Source organism: Diadema antillarum, unplaced genomic scaffold, assembly GCF_040938485.1.
Source record: "Diadema antillarum isolate AM-2024a unplaced genomic scaffold, OU_Dant_1.0 scf00000233, whole genome shotgun sequence".
NCBI classification, from domain to species: Eukaryota; Metazoa; Echinodermata; class Echinoidea; order Diadematoida; family Diadematidae; genus Diadema; species Diadema antillarum.
Window position 1 is genome coordinate 50304 of NW_027271122.1, and position 8030 is coordinate 58333.

General features: G+C 40.4%; 1 pseudogene; it reads right to left on the minus strand.

Moving 5' to 3' along the window:
• Window positions 1-5093: 5093 nt before the first annotated feature.
• On the minus strand, window positions 5094-6694 carry LOC139724845 (uncharacterized; annotated as a pseudogene).
• Window positions 6695-8030: the final 1336 nt, after the last annotated feature.

Sequence of the window (8030 nt, forward strand, 5' to 3'; positions counted from 1 at the left end):
GTATATGAAGGTGAACTTGTCCTTTAATTATCAGGGCATACTAGTAGGCCCCATGACTTCCCTTACTGTACAATGCCAGAGATACTGGGGTAGCACTTACTGTACAATGCCAGAGATACTGGGGTAGCAACTAATGGTGTGATCGCTCATGGAATCAGCGTTATTAGTGGTTTACACAAGTGCTACTTACGAAATATATTCCAGTACAATCATTTCGTCGCTACAACACTTCTGTTCCGTTTAGCGACATAATATTTTAACTCGTTGCAGCTAACTAATTGATATCTTATAGCAGGAATACGTATAACACGAGATACGGGTTAAGTAGGACACTAACCTTCAATGGATGTCATTTGCACCATGCCTTTTCAAAACGTCCTCTGTCTTGATGATACATCAGCACAAGGCACATATATGCTTTGTTTCGTCTCTTCTGCAACTTTACCACTTTCATTCACACCTTGAATATATACAAATTACTCATCTTGAACAACGCAATCCAGACAAATATAATTCACATGTTACACCAGTACAACGTTTCATGAAAATACACTTGGCAATTGACATTGTATAGAAGTATCGATTCACCTCATTGTAATAAGAGAAAACCAACATCACGTCCAGTTCAGTTAAGGTGGAATAAGCATGGGATGCTTGAATCACTAAGCTCATTGCAAGAACTTACACCTCACTGTCACTTTCTCAGAAAGGATCCCACTGCGACTCGCTCTATTTCGATCTTGCTTTAAGGGGTGGGATGGGGTGCCCCTTCATTGTACTGCTAGTTTCTTAAGAAAAATCTGATTGAAATAAGAGGGAAACGGAAGGTTAATGAGGGAAATTGCTGACATTTATTAATATAATAATACATTAAAAAGACAGAGAAAAGAGAAAGAGAGACACACACACAAAAAGGAGAGGAGCATGAAACGAATAAGAAGAAGTACCTATATTCGTTTCATATATTATGACTTATAAGGTATACATAAATGTAAATTATATAACATGGGTTATAAACGCATTTTATTCACCTGCAATAGACATTGATGTTTTGCTGTAGTCCATCGAGGAAATACTTTATGTGATCCACTGTCATTACAGAAAGGGGCAAAAACATGACGTTTTTGATTGCCACAACTGATCATTGATAGATAAAGAATTTGAAGGAAAAACATGTGTTCTTAATTTCAAAATATAATAAGATGAATCTTTATGTCATGTGAATACGAGAAAGACTCCTCGCGTTCGACATTGCTTAGCTCCCGTCATGGAGGATTCCAACCCAGAGCCGATTGATCGCAAGACAGTCGCGCTAAAGACTGAGCTTCATGTCTTTTGCTTCCGTAAGATATTGTTCCTCGCAAGCTTTGTAGCATTGAGAGCGTTTTCTAAGGCACTATCCAGCCTTCAACGTATTATGTCGATAAACATGTCGCGATAAAAAACAAAATAATAATGTAGGTGACAACAATATAGATGTTTAAGATAGGCTTACAATTAAACTGCGCTGATGGAACCATAATTGTATCACCGCTAATGGTTCGAATATACAAATTATGCTTCTTTTGACCATAACTTCAAAAATGTACCTTTATATGTAGTGACCAATATATCATTTAAAAGGTATTATTTTGTACTTTATGACAGAGACCGTACTTCAAAATCTTCAAAAATTGACTTATCGTTTTTTGCGAACAAACTCTTTACGTATATATTTATATATATGTATATATTATCCATACATATCAAAATATGAAAGTTCTGCGTCGGTGTGTAATAAACAAATATCAAGAGTTAAAACACCGCAGGAGACAAAGAAAAAATGGCTCCTGCGGTGTTTATACGACTGTTTTTACTCTGGGGATATATATATATATATATATATATATATGTATGTATGATATATATATATATATATATATATATATATATATATATATATATATTATGTTAATGTATTGCTATAAGAACAACGCGACACTGTCATATTACTACGTAGTTTGTGTTTCACTTTTGTTCAGATTAATTGAATCAGGAAACCCAAAGTAAAACCCGAAAATACACTTCTTTTCTTTACAGTGCTTTTCTCTCTCATAATTGAATAGAATAAAAACAGAAAAAAATTCCTTATCAGAGGTCCTTCATGATTATCTATTTTGACGCTTTAATGTCAGATGTATAGTATACAACACTGGTGTGTTCTTTTTTTTTTTAAAGATTGTTAGTGTATATTGTACATCAGTAATTGACTTCACAATTTTATTTTATCCACATAATGTTATATGATTGTGACCGATATAACTACTTGATAAATATGCGAAACTGGCGGGGAGGGGGGGGGGGGGCACGTCAAAAGGGGTAACTTTCTTGATTCTTGTCCAATTTTAGCTCAATCTGTTGCTGTTTGTTTGTGACATATTACACTGTTAAATCTAAATGGTAAACATGTAAAACATACACATGGAGTCAAATATTACACTGAATGTAGGAGCGATTCCACAAAATAATCAAAAGGTCCCATGTTTTCCTTTGATTTTCCCACATTAAATAAGTTAAAGGTGTCCACAAGGCTTACTTTCCATTGACACTATACGATGATGCGCTATACATGTACCTTTTCTTTTCTTCTTTTTTTTTTGCCTTTGCCCTACTTTTGGGTTTATCGGTATAATATTCTTTGAGTCTAAGGGTTAAAATTTCCACCACAAGTTTTAAAAAGAAATGTTACATGTCATTATCTTCGATAAGAGAATAATGCACAGGATTCCATGCACAGAGACAGATATCAATTCTTTAGCAAAACGAGTGAAACTTCCAGTATCCCTCAGATCCAAATCTCGTGACGACACCGACGTAGTTGATTTCCATGAGTGTCGGGTAAGTGGCCGCCATAAAAGGGGTAGAATTCCCGTGACGCCCCACCGCGATCGTGTTGTTACGGAAAGTGATCCAGAAGCGGTCGTAGATGCCATAGCCAGAAAGGATGTTTGGCGTTTCCACTCGGATCGTAAAGTTACAGTCTCCGCTAAAGTCTGTCCTTCCACACGGGCGTACAGTACTGAATGTGTTTGACCAACCACCAACGACTTGGGTTTAGGGTTTTGACAGAGGGAAACCAAATGTAACAATGAACAAAAATAAAATCACTCACGTTACGGAAAAGGGTGATTGAATTGGAAACCAGCTGAAAAACATCGTCATGTTGATGGTGTTGATGTTTAAGTAGTAAATGTATTATTGTACATACCACACACCTCCACCCTCAGATGAAATAAAAAAAGATAATTGATAACATGAGTAAAGCAAGTCGTACAAGCATTATCCCTTGAATCCGTCATAATTCTTACTCTATGACATCCCAAGAATGGACGCATTATACCGCCAAACCCAAATTTGATGGACACATGACATTAAATTGCTAATGAAGGATGGAAAAAAGAAATCAGACAAAATATTGCTGACAACAAACCACTATCTTTCAAAGCTTCAACTTGAAGCAGAACCCGGGGGTTTCATTGAAAATTATGTGTTCCTGTTCTTGTTCACCAGATATTAATTTGCGCAGTCCGTCAAGAGGGTGCGTTGCGGCAGAAATTGTCACCCCTGCACAAATTGTTACCCTCGGCTCGGGGCGTCAATTTGTGCAGGAGTTGACGGCACAAATTGTCGCCCCTGCAGCAGGCGACAAATCGTGCTGCTCGTGCAGTTCCCAAATTTTGACTGCCATGGCGACAATTTCTGCTGGCAAAATTAAACGTACAATGTAGCTGCACAAATTGTCGTCGGTCGTTTTCTTCAAGCTGCAGAAGATAATGCTAAGATGCACTACAAATTGTGCGATTGAGGTGATCGTTCCTGTGTTATGCTTGCATGGGGGTGGGTATGATCACGGAGGTGGCCCTGGTATGATTGGTATTAACTTTGCGGTGTGAATGTGTGTGTGTGTGTGTGGGGGGGGGGGAGGGGGCTGCATGGTATGTGTTGTGTATGGTGTGTAGGTGCGTAGGCCCTTATATGTGCTGTGTGTATGCGTCTGCGCATGTGTGACCTGTGGTGTGTATGTGTGCGTGTTTGGTGGAGTCTTTGTGTAAGTGGTGGTGATGGTGGTTCTGTTTTGTGTGTGTGTGTGTGCGCGCGCGTGTATGTACGTATGTGCATGCATGTATGGATGTGTTTATGCACGTACGTTTGTTTGTGTGTGTGTGTGTGTGTGTGTGTGTGTACGTCTTTTTGTTTTCTAGCCGAACGGAGGTGAGGGGAGAGTACTGGGATCACCTGCGACGCACAGTGGGCCAGAATGGCTCCAAAGTGCGCCAAAATTCATATTCACCGAGATCAACTTAAAACCTATGCTAAATTGGTGGATCTAGGGGTAATCAGACCCGTAGAATCCAATGAAAATATTTTCAAACACCTATGACGTCATTTATATAGCGATTTCTGATTGGCTGTGAACATCCAATGAGAAATATAATATTCTCACGTTACAATATTTTTCACATGTCAGAAAATTGATAGTGCGAACTGTAGCTGTAGCGCATATGCAGAAACAACATGAAAAGTATCAAAACAAAAGAAAAAAAATAAAGGAAAGGGTTCAGCAAAGGTTCAGACTTTCAGGTCACACGTACTTAGAGGGGCGCCCTTCAGGACTTTTTTGGTATTAATCAATAGTTTGCTATATATGATGTCCCCTCGTGAAAATGCATGCGGTAACAATGCAAATGAGAGATAAGTGAGAAATACACATTGTACACAAATTGAAAAGAAAATTTGATGAAGTTATTATGTTAAGAGCGCCCTCTGTAGCCCGGAAAAATAAAAAAATAAAAAAAGATACCGCATACCTGTATCACTGAAGCATTCTGTTCGAAATATTGAAATTACTCTGAATCACAGTCACTATCTGCTGCGTCACCAGCAATGTCCTGGATTGTTGGATCTTTCAACATTTTCTGAACATCAGCGGGAAGCGGCTGTGATTTCTGTACTCGTAGAGATTTGCTACTGATTACGATGTCACCCGTTACCATCAGTCTGTGAAAAACATCGCTGATGTTGTCAGTGCGAGATGTTTTTCTAGCGTTCATTCGTCAAAAGATCTTGTTGTCTTTCATTCTGGCTTCCTGTGCCTCTTCACTCATCATCCCGATCGGCAAAACTGAAGAAGACAGGATTCTGGCACCATGAATGAGGAGGACGTGGATGCTTACGGAAAAGCGAAACCATGGATACAGTTGGAGCTGTAACTCGGCTGTTTCATGGCAATATGTCCCGAATATGGCTGGGTCCAGAGGAAGTTTGCATGACAAAGCGACCAAAATCATTTGGTATCTGTGGATTAGGTCTTCGTCCAAACCACAGACATCAGCAAACACCTTTTCGTTCTTGAAAGCCTTCCGAGCTGTGTTGCCATCGTTTGTATTCCCTGCACCTTGTTTAGGTTCGTCGACTTTGATTCCTATCTCCACTTTGAAGCGATCGTGGATCATCTGTTTTTTGCTTTTCACGGCCTCCTTTTCTGCCGCAGAAGAAACGCGCCATTTCGTAATCTCTGTCCGGTAAACGATGTGAAGCAACATCTCGAAGCACCTAATCAACTTGTGGAGAGGCGAAAGGCCATACATGTACGTCGTCGGATCTGAGCAAGGCATTTCTTCCAAATTGTTGAATTGCGTTGGGGTTGCACCGCATATGTAACATCTCATGGAAGATTTTGTGTCTGTGAGAGCATTGGTAACCTTCTGGTCGACCATGGTGAGATGTACTTCATAGTTGACTTTCACTTGGGCGATTCTGTTCAGGTCTGCCTCGACTTCGTACGTGATGTCCAGGGCAACATCCATTGGCTGTAGACTATCAATTTCCTGTTTTATTGATGTGTCTACATCCTGGCTCCACTCTACTGTTTCTTTGGGGATATTGAGGCGGAGAGGTCGACAGAATCTTGTAGAAGACGGTACCGGATTCTCCCACAAGATCTGATCACCCCATTTTCGTTGTAGAGGAACCACAGTTGCGCAAAACAAGCTCTCATCCGTCTTTTCTTGCGACAAAAATCGTTGTTTGTACTCGCTTTGTCCTGATGACCCATCAAATCCGTACTTGCAAACCAACTTGCAAAACATCTGCTCGTCATCCTCGAGACCCTCCAAGGTATTTGTCATCACCTCTTTTTGATCATCGATAATTCGCAAGGCAGTGTGATAAAGCAGTTTCTGAAGAGGGACCTCGGCTGAATCTTCCTTTATTGTAATGTTTTCAGGATAGCACTTCATCTTAGCCTTCCTCACTTCATTGTATGGTGGGTAGATGTCCTCATTTTTTCTCTTTGCTGACGATCTAACAGTCTGATAATTATGATCGTTTTGTCATTCCTGTTTCGACAAGAAGTGATAATGCTTCATCAGAGGTGTACCCTTCAGGTGTCTTCACTGGCTTCTTGATTACTTCCCTGATTTTGGATGGTCGGGATGGTGAAATCATTGCAAAGTTCAGCACATATTTCAGATCTGTGTTTTTCAAATACATTCCTTGAGTTGCAGCAAAGATCAGTTCTTCTGGTTTCCTTTGCGTCAACAACTCTTTGGTCTTCCTTTGTCTGGATCTTTGCGACAATGCTTCCCAGGTTTTAGCCGGTCGACCTGCAGTCGACATTTGGGACGTTGACGGCATGTTCATCTGTGCTCGTTGAATCGATTCTATGATAGTCGTATGAGTGTACGATCTTTGATGGTATCCACAAAAGCAAAAAAGAAAAACAAAATTTACGTACCCCCTAGGCAATTACCCCTATGATTAGTGTCTACGGGAATTATTCAATGCAAGGGTTGAATGCAAATGTCTACTGCACCAGTATTCGGCCACCAACGAGCGCCGCAACGTCCCCGGTGCAATTTTGCACCAACAGTGTAGAGCGCGATGCATTTTCAGCGGCCTTGCACACGCATTGACATTGAGCACGCATATCGTGCAGTGTGACTGCGACCGAGCAAAATGCTCCTCCAACGAAAAAAACAATCAATGTTAATTTGAAAAATCATCAAATATCAAAGGTCGTATGAGTGTACGATCTTTGATGGTATCCACAAAAGCAAAAAAGACAAACAAAATTTACGTACCCCCTAGGCAATTACCCCTATGATTAGTGTCTACGGGAATTATTCAATGCAAGGGTTGAATGCAAATGTCTACTGCACCAGTATTCGGTCACCAACGAGCGCCGCAACGTCCCCGGTGCAATTTTGCACCAACAGTGTAGAGCGCGATGCATTTTCAGCGGCCTTGCACACGCATTGACATTGAGCACGCATATCGTGCAGTGTGACTGCGACCGAGCAAAATGCTCCTCCAACGAAAAAAACAATCAATGTTAATTTGAAAAATCATCAAAATACGGGCCAGTTTGCGATGACGGAGAACGAACTTTCATAAATCTAGAAGGACATAGTCCCTCAAATAGGCCTAAACGTAAATTTCGGAATTCTTACGAACATTTGAGCAGCAAAGTCGGATCGTTGGGGAGTTTATGTCTTCGTATGGTAGCGGAAAATCGCAAAGTGAGAAACGGGAAATTTTCGGAATGGTCACTATACCATGGGGTCAAAACTTCAAGGTCACACAGAATTTGCAAGGGTCAACCGATTATCACCAAAATCTAATCGATTCTTTCCTGTCATTATCCAAACATTCCCTGAACATTTCGTGCAAATCCGTTTACCCGTTCTCTTGTTATCTTGTACACAAACAAACAAACAAACAAACAAACAAACATACAAACAAACAAACAAACAAACAAACAAAAAAACAAAAAAACAAACAAACAAACAAACAAACAAACATACGGAACCCTTTACATAACCCCCTGCCGATTTTCATCGGCGTGGGTAAAAATCCTTCCAAACCAATATTCCTCGGATGTCCTCATCTGTCAACTAGAGAGGGGCCGTCAAAGGCGGCAGACCCACGCCTAAGTACAAAGTCGGGGTAAACATAATGTGCATTCGGTCATCTACCAGAATTCGGCCACT